General features: G+C 37.8%; 1 long non-coding RNA gene across 2 annotated transcripts in view; it reads right to left on the bottom strand.

The window, feature by feature from the left end:
* LOC133620623 (uncharacterized) overlaps nt 1–17,994 on the bottom strand; it is a 133,635-nt gene that overhangs the window by 106,017 nt on the left and 9,624 nt on the right. For both annotated transcript variants that reach the window (XR_009817542.1, XR_009817541.1), the window contains exon 2: nt 14,644–14,783. This is a non-coding gene — a long non-coding RNA (uncharacterized lncRNA). The remainder of the gene's footprint in view (nt 1–14,643; nt 14,784–17,994) is intronic.

Here is a 17,994-nt window from a genome sequence, read left to right as displayed (position 1 = left end):
AAATGCGGCTGCTAGACTTTTGACAAGAACAAGAAAGTTTGATCATATTACGCCTATACTGGCTCACCTGCACTGGCTTCCTGTGCACTTAAGATGCGACTTTAAGGTTTTACTACTTACATATAAAATACTACACGGTCTAGCTCCGTCCTATCTTGTCGATTGTATTGTACCATATGTCCCGGCAAGAAACCTGCGTTCAAAGAACTTATTAGTGATTCCCAGAGCCCAAAAAAAGTCTGCGGGCTATAGAGCGTTTTCTATTCGGGCTCCAGTACTATGGAATGCCCTCCCGGTAACAATTAGAGATGCTACCTCAGTAGAAGCATTTAAGTCCCATCTTAAAACTCATTTGTATACTCTAGCCTTTAAATAGCCCCCCTGTTAGACCAGTTGATCTGCCGTTTCTTTTCTTTTCTCCTCTGCTCCCCTCTTCCTTGTGGAGGGGGGGGGGGGGGGGGGCACAGGTCCGGTGGCCATGGATGAAGTGCTGGCTGTCCAGAGTCGGGACCCGGGGTGGACCGCTCGCCTGTGCATCGGCTGGGAACATCTCTGCGCTGCTGACCCGTCTCCGCTCGGGATGGTGTCCTGCTGGCCCCACTATGGACTGGACTCTTACTATTATGTTGGATCCACTATGGACTGGACTCTCACAATATTATGTCAGACCCACTCGACATCCATTGCTTTCGGTCTCCCCTAGAGGGGGGGGGGGGGGGGGGGGGTTACCCACATATGCGGTCCTCTCCAAGGTTTCTCATAGTCATTCACATCGACGTCCCACTGGGGTGAGTTTTTCCTTGCCCTTATGTGGGCTTTGTACCGAGGATGTCGTTGTGGCTTGTGCAGCCCTTTGAGACACATGTGATTTAGGGCTATATAAATAAACATTGATTGATTGATTGATTGATCAAGGGTCCTCAGGAAGTGATCACAAAATCACCTCCCGAGGACCTCTCTACCGTTCACACTTAAAAAAGAAAAAGAAAGTCACAGGGCTTGATCAGATGCAAAACAATACAAAAAAAAAGTCACAAAAAAAATAAAATAAAAAAGCAAGTAAACCGTGATAAAACCATATCAAAAGTGACACACACAAAAAACAATAGTAGTGTAGGATCAATACAAAACAAAATAAAAAATATTTGATTTTCAATTGAAAAGGGAAATATTTTTTGCAACCAGAAAAAAGATTTTTGACCCAAAACAAGATTTGTTCAAAAATAAAATAAAAATGTACCAAAAAAAATGTACAAAAAAGGATGTGCAGCCAAAACACAGATTTGTTAACACCAAAAAATAAATATTTTCAAACAAAAATCCTTTATCCCTTAAACGATACACTAACACATGATGTTTAACACTCCAATTTGCACCAAAAAAAACAATTTGTTGACAACCAAACATATTTGCAATTAAAAATAAATATTTTCAAACAAAAAATTATTTGAAATATAAAAATATATTAACAAACAATGTTTAACCCCCTAACCCCCACCCCCTCCAAAAACTATTTTGCAACCAAAAAAACAATTTGTAACCAGACGAACATATTTGCACTTTTCTGTCTAAAATACGCATTTCTTTCTCTTAAAATGCTATATTGTTGTTGTTTACAAGTCTTCTTATTGTGCTTGGTTGCATAAAAAGATGCACAAGACACAACAAGACACACAAACAGTTGGCACATGCAGAATGAAATCAAATGCCAAATCCAGCGCTGGCATATAAACCCTCCTAATAAGAACATTACTGTCATATTGAGTCAAAAACTAATTTCTGTGTTTGCAAACCTTACTAGTAAAACTCACAAAGATACATTAATTCAGGCATCATTAGACATATTGCATGTTTGGTTTAGGAGTTGTGCTTGAAACTATTTTTTATTGCTTCAAAAACATTTTCTCAGGATTCTAAGAACATTACTGTCATATTGAGTAAAAAACAAATTTTAGGTGATTCTCCTGATTGGTAAACCGGGAGCAGGTGAGGAGAACAGCGCTCCGAGCAGCGGTAGAGTCGCTGCCAGACATTGCCAAGAAGGGAAGTAGAACTTAGAAATAAGAGCGCAAACAGGAAAAGATACTAAAGACAGGAAAATACAATTAAAGCCCAAAATGGGCTAGAGGCTAATCTTTCCTGTGATAAAATGGCCACCAAGGTAATCAAAAAAGTCAACCAACGAACAAGATTGCTCTATAGAATCTCCTCTCTGGTCAACAAAAGCACCATGAAGATTCTAGCGGGAACTCTCATTCAACCATTTTTCGATAACACATGCACCTCCTGGTACCCTAGCACCTCCAAAACCCTCAAATCAGGACTCCAAACATCCCAGAACAAGCTAGTCAGATTACTTCTAGACCTCCACCCCAGATCACACCTCACTCCTACCCACTTCTCCAAAGTGGGCTGGCTCAGGGTGGAGGACAGAGTAAAACAACTTGCACTGAGCCTTGTCTATAAAATCCGCTACACCTCCCTGATACCGAAGTACATGTCAAACTACTTCCATAACATAAATGACCGCCATAGCCACAACACCAGGGGGAGCTCCACAAACCACGTCAAAACCAGATTCCGATCTAACAAAAGTCTTAACTCATTCTCCTTCTATGCCACATCAATATGGAATGCACTTCCAACAGGTGTAAAAGAAAGTGCATCTCTATCCTCCTTCAAAACATCACTAAAAAAACACCTCCAGGCAACTACAACCCTAGACTAACACCCTCCCTCCACCACATCCCACCTGCCCGGATTGTAAATAATCAAATGTAAATAATCAAATGTATATACTTGTTCTTATGCTTTCTGAGCTCACGATGTTCACTGCTCGCTGTACATACCCTACCAAGTCAGACCTACACTGCTACAATGTCAATTTCTCAGATGATATAATTGTTGATGACTGAAGTGCTGATACTCTGATGATTAACTTGTGTGATGACTGTATTATGCCGATTGTATATATTTGTACCATGAATTGATTAACATGGACCCCGACTTAAACAAGTTGAAAAACTTATTTGGGTGTTACCATTTAGTGGTCAATTGTACGGAATATGTACTGTACTGTGCAATCTACTAATAAAAGTGTCAATCAATCAATCAAAACGGACCAGGACATGGTTTTGTTTATGAATTGTGTTTTATTGATCCAACAATTGTTTATTATACAAGAGAATAAAGAAAATATTGTTACACTGAGGTCATCTTGTCCTTAACACTTTCGACTTAATTTTCAAGTAAATCATTCAGTCATTCAGGGCATCTTTTTGTTTGATTTGACCATTGGTGTTGTTAGGCCTATTTTAGGGGGGCTCAAGCCCCCCTAAAATATTCTTAAGCCCCCCTAAATAATTTGGTGTTATATTTATTTATTTTTTAATTTTATTGACATATTATAAAGTGGCCCAAATATGAGTTTAAATAATCATATAATCTGTCATTATTCACTTCATAGCGTAAGGTAGAGAGCCCCTTTAGTGTGTCGGTATCCAATCCATTCCACTTGTTCATATAGAAAATGCCCACATAACTCAAACTCCAGTCCGCATTTTCTCTGCGACCTTGCTTGCGGTCCTTGGACTTGTTCATATAAAAAATGCCCACATCATTCGTAGAATATATATCAAGTAATATACATAAAATAATGAAAAAACCCCATCATCAAATATATTTGTTTTATTGTATTGTTACATTAATAGCTGGTGTATTATAGGATGGCTTGTTTCATAGGATTTTCAGAGGGAGGAAAAACCAAGACATTTAATATAAAATGTCAAATTAATAAATACATAAAAAGAAAAAGAAAAAAAATGGTTAAAGCCATCGTCCCGGGGAGCATTTCATTTCGTCCCCTGCAATAATAATAATAACAATGAATAATTTCTAAGTCTTTGTTAGCCGTTTGTGAAGTTTTGTGCTCGTGCGCTACGTTCGCTCGCATCTTGTGCATCTCCTGGGGGCTAAGCCCCCCCTGTCCTTAAAAGCTAGTGACGCCCCTGGATTTGACCATCACTTAAGTATCTTGTCTTTGCAGTCTATTCAATTGAATATAAGTTGAAAATGATTTGCAAATCATGGTATTCTGTTTTTATTTAACACCTTCACTGGTTTTGGGTTTTGTACAAGAGAATAAAGAAAATATTGTTACACTGAGATCATCTAGTCCTTAACAATTTCAACTTAATTTTAAAGTGAATCAGTCATTCAGGGCATCTTTTTGTTTGATTTGACCATCACTCAGTTTTCAGACAATGATAAACACATCATACAGTTCTTATGCCCTACTCTCTACCTGACAGGCGCAGCTGCATCTCTTGACAGATCTGTCATGTCGGCTACAAAAATTCCACCAGCGCTGCTCTGCTCTTTTTTTTTTTTTAACTGCTGTCAGCTCTCAAAGTGATGTTCTAATTTTACCAAGTCAGTGCACACACACACACACACACACGCTCCACGATGTCAGTAAGTCAACAGCAGGAGGGACAGACTCACAAAAACAGTTAACTCTGGAAATATCAACTTGATTGATGCGGAAAGGTATTTGTGTCTTTTTATTCAACTTGAGCAAAAAAAAACAACATTTTTTTGGCAACAAAAGTTTTGGTTACATATCTTTTTTTGGTTATGACTCAAATTCCATCTTGTGGGTGAAGCCTCCTCTGAAGCTTTTTTATTGGTCAATATCGTCCAGCCATATTCTTATGTGTTGCACTTCCAAATGTGTTGAGGGTGACATCTTTAAGGGAAACTGCACTTTTTTTGGGAATGTTGCCTATCGTTCACAATCATTATGAGAGACAAGAAGACAAAAGGTTTTTGTTTTTTTTCCGCTTTCTAAAGTGTAAAAATCGGCACGTTCGAGGTGGCTAGCAACGCAGCTAATGTTAACAATCAATTCTACCTCTAAATCAATTTAAAAATGCTTTCAAAAGCCGTCAATACCTAATTTACGTTCTGTAACCTGTATAATAGTCAAGCTGCAGTATGTTCAGCTTCAAAAATATAAGGTTGTAAATCCTAATTTTCAAAAAAATAGTCATCTTTGTTGTCTGTTACCAAGTCTGTCATGATTAGAAAACACATGTGTGTTTGATTCCGGAAGTAGGAACACACATGTTGCCAGAAGTCGGAAGTGCGTTATTATGGAAACAGAAATCAATGCCCGAAATAAATCAGCCCCGTAACGTAAATGATTAAAATTACCAAAATTTGGTAAATATTGTACATATTGCATGTTGTTATGAAGGTGTCTGTTACTACATTATATATATATACTCACAGTGTGTATATTGTACATATTACATATTGTTATGAAGGTGCCTGTTACTACATTATATTTGTACTTGCAGTGTGTATATTGTACATATTATATATTGTTATGAAGGTGTCTGTTACTACATTATATATATATGTATATATATATATATATATAATATATATATATATATATATGTATGTATATATATATATATATATATATATATATATTTGTGTATATATATACAGTATATATATATATGTACACAAAAATATATATATGTATATATACAGTATGTATATATATATATATATATATATATATATATATATATATTGTACATATTTTACATATTACATATTGTTATGAAGGTGTCTGTTACTACATTATTTATATATATTTGCAGTGTGTGTATAAAATGTTGATGGAGGGTTTTGAAGTAGTTTTAGAGACTTTGAAGGCTCCAACGGTGACTGCCATTAGCCGCATCTTTCAAGCGTTTTTTATTCCATCTTTAAAATCGTTTAAAAGAGGACATGTGTTCTTGTCTCTCCATCCATCCATCCATCCTCATCGCAGGGCCAACACAGATAGACAGACAACATTCACACTCACATCCACACACTAGGGCCAATTTAGTGTTGCCAATCAACTTATCCACAGGTGCATGTCTTTGTCATAGTTCCTAAAAAAAGTTCCCCTAGAGACTGACCAAAAATAAAATGTTATTACATTATTAAGAGGAGGCTCCGCCCACATGATTGAAGTTGAGTTGTACCCCCAAAAAAGATTTGTAACAAAATGAAAGTGTTAACAAAAACAATTTGTTTCAAAAAACTGATTCATCAACCGCCCAAAAAGATTTCAAACCAAAAAATATTAATTTGCAAACAAACCAAAACAACAATTTTTAACCCCCAAAAAAGATTTGCATCGAAAAAACACAATTTGCACCAACAAAAAAAGATTTGTTAGCAAAATGATTCACGATCAAACAAAACTTTGACTTACAACCAAAAAACAAAAAATATTTGAATTTGCAACCAAAAAAAAACCTCGATTTTTTTACCACATATTTACAACCAAAAATACCCTTGATTTTTCAACCCCAAAAAATCAAACAAAAAAATATTTGGTACAAAAAAGAAAAACGCTTAACATCAGTTTTCAACCAATAAACGATTTGTAACCAAAAAAAATTCACAACCAAAAATACTAAATGTTTTAACAAAAAATTTATTTGTTACCAAAAACCTCGCATGTGTAACCAAAAAAAAAAGATTTGTTGACAAAAAAATTTACAACCAAAGAAATTTGACTTAAACCAAAAAACAAAAACAGATTGTCAACAAAAAATGTTACTAAAAAAAAAAAAAAAAGATTTGTAACAAAAAACTATTTACAACCAAAAAATGTTTTTTTAGCAAAGTAAAAAATATTTGTAACTCAAAACCCACGATTTGTAATTTAAAGAAAACGATTTGCAATCAAATTATTTGACAAAAAAAACATTTTTTTTTACTTAAAACCAAAACCAAAAATAAATATCAACAAAAAATTAATTGCAACCAACAAGACATTAGCAACCTAAAAAACTATTATTTAATAAAATAACTTATTTTGTAAACTTGAAATCCATGTTTTTTTTGTTTGCAAATCTTTTTTAGTTAAGTTGCATAAAAAGACAAAAAAGATTTGTAACAAAAAACTATTTACAACCAAAAAATGTTTTTTTAGCAAAGTAAAAAATATTTGTAACTCAAAACCCACGATTTGTAATTTAAAGAAAACGATTTGCAATCAAATTATTTGACAAAAAAAAAAAAATTTTTTACTTAAAACCAAAAACAAAAATAAATATCAACAAAAAATTAATTGCAACCAACAAGACATTAGCAACCTAAAAAACTATTATTTAATAAAATAACTTATTTTGTAAACTTGAAATCCATGTTGTTTTTGTTTGCAAATCTTTTTTAGTTAAGTTGCATAAAAAGACAAAAAATCCCTAAAAAAAAAATTGCATAAAAAAAAAAAGTTATTAACAAACCCAAAAAATATTAGCAAACAAATTTTTTATTTTAGAATAACAATTATTCACACAATTTTTAACCCTTCTAAAAAAAAATTTGCAACCTAAAGCACAATTTTTAAACAAAGAAAATATTTGCAACCAACTGTTATTTTGCTTATAGAATTTGAAATTAATTTAGTTTTTGTTTGCAAATCTTTTTTAGCTAAGTTGATGAAAAGACCAACAAATCCCTTTAAAAAATGTAGTAAAACCTCCTGATGGTCTGGTTTGGGGCCAGCAATGGTCTGCAACTGGAAGGAAACTGGAGCCTTCTCCAGGTTCTAGGCCGAGCCGCCTGGTGCTCAACGTCAACGACAAACGCAGAGCGTCTGCAATGACTGATGCATTAAACACGGGCCTGAGAACCTTTACGACCCCAGCGTGTAGCCAGAAGTTGAGCCAAATGAAAGCTGGCTAAACCACAGACCAAAGCTCTCGCAGAGAGGTCGCGAGCATGAACCACGTCTTGGTTAGGACGCGTTGACGCGAAAACAAACACGTCAAGTGTGACTTCCGAGTCGTCCGTAAAGTTTGTGTAGGAGTCCAGGACGCTTGCTTTCCTTCCAACCAGATGGGACTCATTTGCCAGGGAACTTCTGGCAAGAGGTTCCAGGCGGGGCTTTTGATCTTCTCCACTTAATTGTCGCCGTGGCCGCACGGAAAAGTAGACACCTTCAGACCTCATTTGTTCCAGAAGAAAAACAGCCTGGTGCATGTTTTCTAAACGCTTGTCTTCAGAGTCGTCTTTTCACCGCCACACATTCCACTAAATGCAGAAAAGTGTGTGTGTGTGTGTGTGTGTTCTTGTATTTCTACCCTTCTTGGGACACCAACAAGGAAAAGTACCTTCCATATGAGGAGGTGTGAACAAGTTAGGACATAAATCATGGTCCCAATACGGAAATAGAGAATGCCTCATTTGCACCCCTGGTGGTGAAATCTATCAAAATGAGGGTGGTCCCAAAAAGGAAGGATTTTTCAAATTGACTGTGCGTCGCTTTGAAAAGTGTTCCCCGTCTGGTCAACATATGAAATAACAAGTGTGTGTAACAAATTAAAATCCACCCCCTTTGACCAAAATTAATTGAAAAAGGAAAATAAATATTAATATATAGACATAAACTGTACTAACTTGAAGTAAATAATGAAGATTAAAAACCAATTAATCAAAAAATTCACCCACAAAGCCCTCCACAACCAGGCCCCCTGCTACCTCACCAACCTGCTTCACCGCCATACCCCTTCACGTAGCCTCCTATCCTTTGACACCAACCTCCTCTCCCCACCACTCAGAACCAAGCTCCGGACCTGGGGTGATAGAGCCTTCTCCATCGCTGCTTGGAACTCTCTCCCCAAACCCATCCGTGACTGCTCAGACCTTCCTATCTTCAAAAGCCTTCTCAAAACACACCTCTTCAGATCTGCTTTTAACCTGGGATTAGTGACTTGTCCAGGGTGTACCCCGCCTTCCGCCCGATTGTAGCTGAGCTAGGCTCCAGCGCCCCCCGCGATCCCGAAGGGAATAAGCGGTAGAAAATGGATGGATGGATAGTGTTCTGTGTCTTGTAATGTCCTGTCTTGTAATGTCCAGTGTTATGTATTTTACTATGTACTGCTTTTATATTTCCTGTATTATGTATAATTGCTTTGAACTGTTTTATATTTTAATTGTTATCCTGGGACACAACAAGGAAAAGTACCTTCCATATGAGGAGGTGTGAACAAGATAGGTCATAAATCATGGTCCAAATATGGAAAACCATTGCATCTAATAGAGAATGTCTCATTTGCACCCCTGCTGGTGAAATCTATCAAAATGAGGGTGGTCCCAAATAGGAAGGATTTTTCAAATTGACTGTGTGTCGGTTTTAAAAGTGCTCCCCCTCTGGTCAACATATGAAATAACAAGGGTGTGTAAGAAATTGAAATGCTCCCCCTTTGGCCAAAATTAATTGAAAAAGGAAAATAAATATTTATATATAGACACAAACTGTAATTACTTGAAGTAAATAATGAAGATTAAAAACCAATTAATCAAAAAATTAAAAAAATAATTAACTAAAAGCTTGCCATTTTTATATTTGCATAGTATGTATATATTATTAATGTTGTAAATACAAATCTTTATATATCTAGAAAGGGTGGTCTTAAAAAGGTAGGCATTTTTCAGAGGTCTCAAGAAGGTTTTGAATACAAGAATGTGCGTGCATATGTGTGTGTGTGTGTGTGTGTGTGTGTGTGTGTGTGTGTGTGTGTGTGTGTGTGTGTGTGTGTGTGTGTGTGTGTGTGTGTGTGTGTGTGTGTGTGTTTGGATCAAGTTGGACGAGGGGCCTTTTTTAGGGAAAACTTTGGCTCCAGTAAAGCAACTGCAAATGTTCATGTTCCCCCCAAATAAATAAGAGCAAAATGACCACAGATGAGACGTAATCATGCTAATCGTTCATTCTGGGCAAGGCTTTCCATAAAAAGCTGGCGAACGTCGTCTCGCAAAGAAAACACTGCCTTCATTATTGTACTGTGGACTTTCTTTATTCTGTAAAAAAGCGACTCTGCAGGTCACCACTACCTTGAGTGCTTTCTTGGCAAACTCCGAGGAACTTTTAACAAGTGCAATCTTGTGTGCTTTTCTGTGGAAACCCGACCCTGAACGGGAGGATTTGTTGCAGCCTTGAAGAGAAGACCACATGCTCAAGTATTACATTTTTAACAATTTATCCCAAAAAAAAAAATAGAATAAAATAAAAAATCCAAGCACACATACTAATTTGTTTGACACAATGACAGGAATTAATCCCACGTTTTTTTAAACGTCAAGATGGAAACAAACGGTCCCAGTTACAAAATGGAGATACCAATTTAGAAGATATCATTTTTTTCCAGGTTAATTTGTATCTTTATTACGGAAGCTTTTTTTTGGACACGAAATTTATGTAACTGATTTTTTTGCGTTTGAATTTTGTTAACTGAATTTTTTGCATCCAATTATGCTGACAATTTGATAAAAAAAAAAAAAATCAGTGTTTTAAAATTCAGTGTAAAAAAATTTGGCGTAAAAAAATTAATTCAGTGTATAAAATTATTCAGTATAAAAAAAATCTGTGTAAAAAAATTAAATACTGAAAAAAGTAATTACTTCTCAATTTTTTCTCGGAACCTCATCAAAAGGTCACGGGTGGAATAATTGAATTATAGAACTGCACGACTTGAAACCGCATCGTGACTCAAAACAACCAAAAAAAAATTAAAATAAATTCTTATATCCACACCTTTAACATCGTGGTACACATGGTAGACCACTGCTCGACTAAGTTGTGTCGTTTTTGCATAATCTTACTATTTACCAAACAAGGGTTCAAAGTGAGACTCCATACACCACTCGTGTCAAGGTCAAGGCCCTGGGCCCAGATCCAGTGTGGCCCCTCAAAACCTAAATTGAATGTGCATACTTCATCTTTCTTACTGAACGTACTCGTTGTTTCCATTTTGACAGAAACAATGTATGTACATTTCATATGTTTTAAACTTTGATATTATCTGCTCATGCAACAAATATATTATCATCGATTCGATGATTCGATTCTTGGTTCTTGGTTCAAATTGATCCTCGCAATGTATTAATTAGTGTAATAATTTGTTTATAGTTGGATATAACACGGCCCAATATAACGCGATACCGGTAGACTAGAGTGTATAGGACTAGCTAACGAGCTATGTCTGTTAGCCAACTCACCTTATCTTGTAGGCCGTTTAGGGCTGCTACAAACTGGGCTAGTTAGCTCAATACGAGTAACCCAGACCTGGGCAAATTAAGACCCGGGGGCCGCATGCGGCCCGTTAAGCTTTTCAACCTGGCCCGCCAGACATTCCCAAATATGTTTTTTAGATCTTTAAGATGGAAAGTGTAGCCGCCATGATGATGTGCAGTGATGTTTTCTATTGACCGTAAGTCTTGAACTATACAAAGTATTTCAATGGTTGGAATCTGCGCTTTTGCATGATAATCTAGTTACTATGGTAATCTAATTAGTTACTATGGTAATCGAATTAGTTACTATGGTCATCTAATTAGTTACTATGGTAATCTACATCACAGCAGCTCAGACGAGGCACCAAGCAGTGTGGGTGGGGAGCGTTTCCACAGAGTGTCAGCCTGAAATGTGGGTGTCAGGGACAGACGCGGAAGGAGATTTTTACAACAAAGTTATAAAGCTTAGTGATAAATCAGATGTATCAGATTGTAGGTGGGTTTATTTTTTACCCTTCGCGTTCATATTTTGCTGCGTTTGTTGCATTTTTGTTGCGTTTCGCTTGATTGTAAAATATGTGGATGAAGAGGGGGTGTGATGTTCATATGTTGTCAATATTCAGTGTTTTATCCTTCATAGTTAACATTGTAAATCCCACATTCTTTATTTTCATGTACATTCTGGGTGTCTCATTCAGTAAAAAAAATTTAAAATTCCATTCTGTCTGTCATAATATTTTTAGCATTCAGACATTATTGTGAGGTTTATTAGTGTTCCTAAAAATAGATATACCGGCCCCTGGACACATTTTTTTCTCTGAATTTGGCCTCTCGAGTCAAAATAATTGCCCAGGCCTGGGCTAAAGCAGCAAGCGTGTCCACGGCACCGAAAGTTACAAAGTTACCCCGTCCTACCTGGCGGACACTAACTCTCAATGAGAAGGTATGCAAAAAGAACGCAAAGGCATAGTCACGTTTTTTTCCTTCACAAGTCCAGTTCTTGGTTCTCTGAGCGGGGTTAGCTCAGCAGCCAGCCAGCTGAAAGTGAAGCGGTGAAACAAAGACAGCAAACACTTCATAAATTAGATAAGACTACAAAATGTGTTGGAGAAGGGCTAAAAAAGGCTAAAAACTCTTTAGAAGCACACCAAATAGAAAGTTAGCACTTAGCTTTGACGACGCGATCGGGATCCCCCGGGAGGAGCTGGACTAAGTGGCTGGGGAGAGGGAAGTCTGGGCTTCTCTGCTGAGCCTGCTGTCCCTGTTAACTGACCTCGGATAAGCGGAAGAAAACGGATGGATGGTGTTTTATGAACCCCAACGACCGCGTTATGTCGAACTTTACAAAACAGCTTACAGGTTACAAAACCTCCTTTTAGTTGCTGAGGTATGACATACATGGTAAGCATGGACATGGCCTCAAAATGTATTAAAAAAAAAGTAAATTCTTAAAAAAAAAACAGTTTTGTTGTTTAAATTAATTTAAAAAAAAAGTCAATTTAGGATCTAAATAAATAAAAATTGTGATAAAAAATGTAGCACCCCATTGTACATTATCAAAGTTTGTTAGTAAAAATAATTAGAACCGAGTAAGAACAATAAGAACGCTACCTCATCATAAATAAAGTATTTATAAGTGGTTGATTTATATAGGCTAGTAAGGCAAAGTTTTGTAGGTGACAAGTTTCGGCTACCTTGTCAGGTACAAAACGTTACCTTACTAGCCTATATAAATCAACCATTTATAAACACACATCAGTAGGCTAAATGAACCTCTTCAACATATAAATAAAATGTGTCGCGGTCAAACAGACCTTGGATTCATGAAAAAAACAAAAAGGAATTAAGGACATGAGCCAGAAGGAGCAGAGGAACCCATTTGACCACAGAAGTGGACAAAGATGACATGCTAGGCTACCTCTATGGCCGTGCAAAAACAAGGACAATGGCGAAGATGGGAGTCTGCCATGCAAGGTGACTTCTGCCATCCCAGATCAGCTTCCATCACCCTCAAACTTAAGACTGCGGGGTAGGACCAATTTAGGACCGTGTCAGCTGTGCAACCACCAAAATGGCACAGCTGCAGCTACAAAATGGCAACATGGACAAACCTTAAAAGGTGCCATATGTAATAATGTGGCCAGATATGGTACTGCAATCATGGTCAAAATTCTGTAGTCCCCTCCCCCTCTCCTTGACTGAGGTTCCCAGATATGCAGCCGAATCCAGCTGGATGGACTGGGCTACTCCAAGGAACTTCAAACTTCCACTGCCTCTTACTAGGGGTTGAAGTGCTGGGACCATAATAGCTGAATAATCTCTAACCAACACACTTTACACAGAAATGAGGCTATTTTCAGGAAGAAGTATGTCATGCCTGCGTACAATATCACATCAAATGGCAATCATATGGTTATTGTCAGTACTATCAGAAAACAAAGACTAACACCAACTACAACCAACGCTAGCAATGGTTATACTGGTGAAAATAAGTAGAGCATGCTTAGCAGCCTATTGTACGCCCACAACTAAAGAGGAGACATTTTACCAAGGTATGCCTATAGGCTACACCAATGAGGAATTATTTGATCATGTGATTTGGTTGTCTCCATACGTTTCACATTGCTGTGCTGACAGCCGTGCTCATGTTGGAACCCATTTCCTCAGCATATCAGCATATTAGGAAGGAAATAGGCACTGACACTACCCATATCCACATAGGTTTTATTTGTCGAAAATATATTCGCATACACATCAACATACAGGCTAACGGGCATATATTTCCCCCGTTAGCCTGTATGTCGATGTGTCATTGACCGGGCTAGCATGCTTACATGCATTACACTAGGAGCGAAGCACCATCACACTAAGCATTGGTTGCAGGAACACACTAGCTTTGTTAGACAAGATCATAGACTGTATTGGACAATATAGTTTACATACCAAATGTCCATTTCCATTTATTACAAGTAATAAGAAAACCTAAATGCACCTAATTGCACCCACCATTTCCATTTATTATTCATCATTTCAGTTTCATAAATTCACCAAAACGTCACCGTGGACTTACTGAGTCTGTTTAGCTGATTGGAGAGCTAGCTTGCGCAGTTAGTGGGTCCATGACGATGACTTATGTTTTGTTTGATCAGCCGTTTTACTGCCGCGTTGCAGACACCGTTTGGAGACAATTAAGGTACGTAAATAAACATTTATAAAATATTTGTGTGTAAATAACTCATTGCACAACGTATACATCTGTGACTTATATATGGGAACATATGTCTGTCTTCTACAGTTTAGTGGATGCGGCTTATATACTGGTGTACTTTATAGCCCAGTATGCATGGGTGTAATGTTCTAATGAGGCGAATGTACATTTATATTCATACATTCACTGTTAAAAGTGGCCCTCTGAAGGCAGCTATAACTGCCATGTGGCCCTCAAGTTTGACACCCGTGAAAACTACTAGACTACAGCACAAATGTTGTAGGGTCAGGTCAAAGAGTCTGCTGTTGGTTTCAACACAAGGAGAAAAAAATAAAAATACACAGTACCTCCTCTTTGAACATGTGAAGCATCTTTCAAGCTCGGAAGTCTATCAGCAGCTGCACGCCCGCATCAGACTGCTGCCACCAGACGCCCCCTGCCTGCATCCAGCACTGAAGCAGACCCAGGACACCAGCTTGGGTTTCATCTGCACATCACAAGAGAGCACACAGATAGTGACACTTTCACAAATACACAAAATACTGCTTTGTGGTAAACGTGCTGACAATATGTGGCTCCACTTTTTAACTACACACAACTTTTTAAACGTGGCACTTGACGTTTACTCAAGTCCTTAGTAAAAAACCCAAAACCAGTGAAGTCGGCATGTTGTGTAATTTGTAAATAAAAACAAAATAAAATGAATTTCAAATCCTTTTCAACTTATATTCAATTGAATAGACGATTAGAAATGTGGACTCGTCAGACCACAGAACATTTTTCCACTTTGCATCAGTCCATCTTAGATGAGCTCAGGCCCAGCGAAGCCGGCAGCGTTTCTGGGTGTTGTTGATAAATGGCTTTAGCTTTGCATAGTAGTGTTTTAACTTGCACTTACAGATGTAGCGACCAACTGTAGTTACTGACAGTGGTTTTCTGAAGTGTTCCTGAGCCTATGTGGTGATATCCTTTACACACTGATGTCACTTTTTGATGCAGTACCGCTTGAGGGATGAAAGGTCCGCAATATTATTGCTTACGTGCAGAGATTTCTCCAGATTCTCTGAACCTTTTGATGATATTACGTACCGTTGATGGTGAAATCCCTAAATTCCTTGCAATAGCTCACTGAGAAATGTTGTTCTTAAACTGTTGGACAATTAGCTCACGCATTTGTTGACAAAGTGGTGACCCTCGCCCCATCTTTGTTTGTTAATGACTGAGCATTTCATGGAAGCTGCTTTTATACCCAATCATGGCACCCACATGTTCCCAATTAGCCTGTTCACCTGTGGGATGTTGCAAATAAATGTTTGATGAGCTTTCCTCATCTTTCTCAGTCTTTTTTGCCACTTGTGCCAGCTTCTTTGAAACATGTCGCAGGCATCAAATTCCAAATGAGCTAGTATTTGCAAAAAGTAAAGTTTTCAAGTTCAAACGTTAAATATCTTGTCTTTGCAGTCTATTCAATTGAAAATAAGTCAAAAAGGATTTGCAAATCTTTGTATTCTGTTTTTGTTTACCATTTACACAACGTGCCAACTTCATTGGTTTTGGGGTTAGTAATTAAATGATAAATAAATGATAAATGGGTTGTACTTGTATAGCGCTTTTCTACCTTCAAGGTACTCAAAGCGCTTTGACACTACTTCCACATTTACCCATTTACACACACATTCACACACTGATGGAGGGAGCTGCCATGCTAGGCGCTAACCAGCAACCATCAGGAGCAAGGGTGAAGTGTCTTGCTCAGGACACAACGGACATGACGAGGTTGGTACTAGGTGGGGATTGAACCAGGGACCCTTGGGTTGCGCACGGCCACTATTCCACTGCGCCACGCCGTCCCTAATTAATATGACTCAAGTAAAAGTAAAATGTAGGAGAAGTGATAGAAGTGGGAATCTTTGGGCAGATCACAACTCAGTCCATTTCAGAATTGATTCCCGATTCAAACCGATTCTTGCAATGTACAATTAGGCACAATAAGCACAATAAAACCTTTTCAAAACAATGTAACATAAAATATTCAAAGTGCATCAATCCGTTTGATACTGAAAAATAAAAGTAAATCAACTCAGTAAGAAATAATACATTCATATTGATCAGCAAAATTCACTCAGAGCAAACACTTTAACCCTCAAAACAAAAATGAATAAAGCAATTGAATATATATATATATATATATATATATATATATATATATATATATATACACACACACACACACAGGTAAAAGCCAGTAAATTAGAATATTTTGAAAAACTTGATTTATTTCAGTAATTGCATTCAAAAGGTGTAACTTGTACATTGTATTTATTCATTGCACACAGACTGATGCATTCAAATGTTTATTTCATTTAATTTTGATGATTTGAAGTGGCAACAAATGATAATCCAAAATTCCGTGTATCACAAAATTAGAATATTACTTAAGGCTAATACAAAAAAGGGATTTTTAGAAATGTTGGCCAACTGAAAAGTATGAAAATGAAAAATATGAGCATGTACAATACTCAATACTTGGTTGGAGCTCCTTTTGCCTCAATTACTGCGTTAATGCGGCGTGGCATGGAGTCGATGAGTTTCTGGCACTGCTCAGGTGTTATGAGAGCCCAGGTTGCTCTGATAGTGGCCTTCAACTCTTCTGCGTTTTTGGGTCTGGCATTCTGCATCTTCCTTTTCACAATACCCCACAGATTTTCTATGGGGCTAAGGTCAGGGGAGTTGGCGGGCCAATTTAGAACAGAAATACCATGGTCCGTAAACCAGGCACGGGTAGATTTTGCGCTGTGTGCAGGCGCCAAGTCCTGTTGGAACTTGAAATCTCCATCTCCATAGAGCAGGTCAGCAGCAGGAAGCATGAAGTGCTCTAAAACTTGCTGGTAGACGGCTGCGTTGACCCTGGATCTCAGGAAACAGAGTGGACCGACACCAGCAGATGACATGGCACCCCAAACCATCACTGATGGTGGAAACTTTACACTAGACTTCAGGCAATGTGGATCCTGTGCCTCTCCTGTCTTCCTCCAGACTCTGGGACCTCGATTTCCAAAGGAAATGCAAAATTTGCATGGTTGGGTGATGGTTTGGGGTGCCATGTCATCTGCTGGTGTCGGCCCACTCCGTTTCCTGAGATCCAGGGTCAACGCAGCCGTCTACCAGCAAGTTTTAGAGCACTTCATGCTTCCTGCTGCTGACCTGCTCTATGGAGATGGAGATTTCAAGTTCCAACAGGACTTGGCGCCTGCACACAGCGCAAAATCTACCCGTGCCTGGTTTACGGACCATGGTATTTCTGTTCTAAATTGGCCCGCCAACTCCCCTGACCTTAGCCCCATAGAAAATCTGTGGGGTATTGTGAAAAGGAAGATGCAGAATGCCAGACCCAAAAACGCAGAAGAGTTGAAGGCCACTATCAGAGCAACCTGGGCTCTCATAACACCTGAGCAGTGCCAGAAACTCATCGACTCCATGCCACGCCGCATTAACGCAGTAATTGAGGCAAAAGGAGCTCCAACCAAGTATTGAGTATTGTACATGCTCATATTTTTCATTTTCATACTTTTCAGTTGGCCAACATTTCTAAAAATCCCTTTTTTGTATTAGCCTTAAGTAATATTCTAATTTTGTGACACACGGAATTTTGGATTTCATTTGTTGCCACTTCAAATCATCAAAATTAAATGAAATAA

This window comes from Nerophis lumbriciformis, linkage group LG24 (assembly GCF_033978685.3).
Source record: "Nerophis lumbriciformis linkage group LG24, RoL_Nlum_v2.1, whole genome shotgun sequence".
NCBI classification, from domain to species: Eukaryota; Metazoa; Chordata; class Actinopteri; order Syngnathiformes; family Syngnathidae; genus Nerophis; species Nerophis lumbriciformis.
The sequence above is the reverse complement of the archived record's forward strand: the minus strand, read 5'-3'. Positions and strand labels throughout refer to the sequence as shown.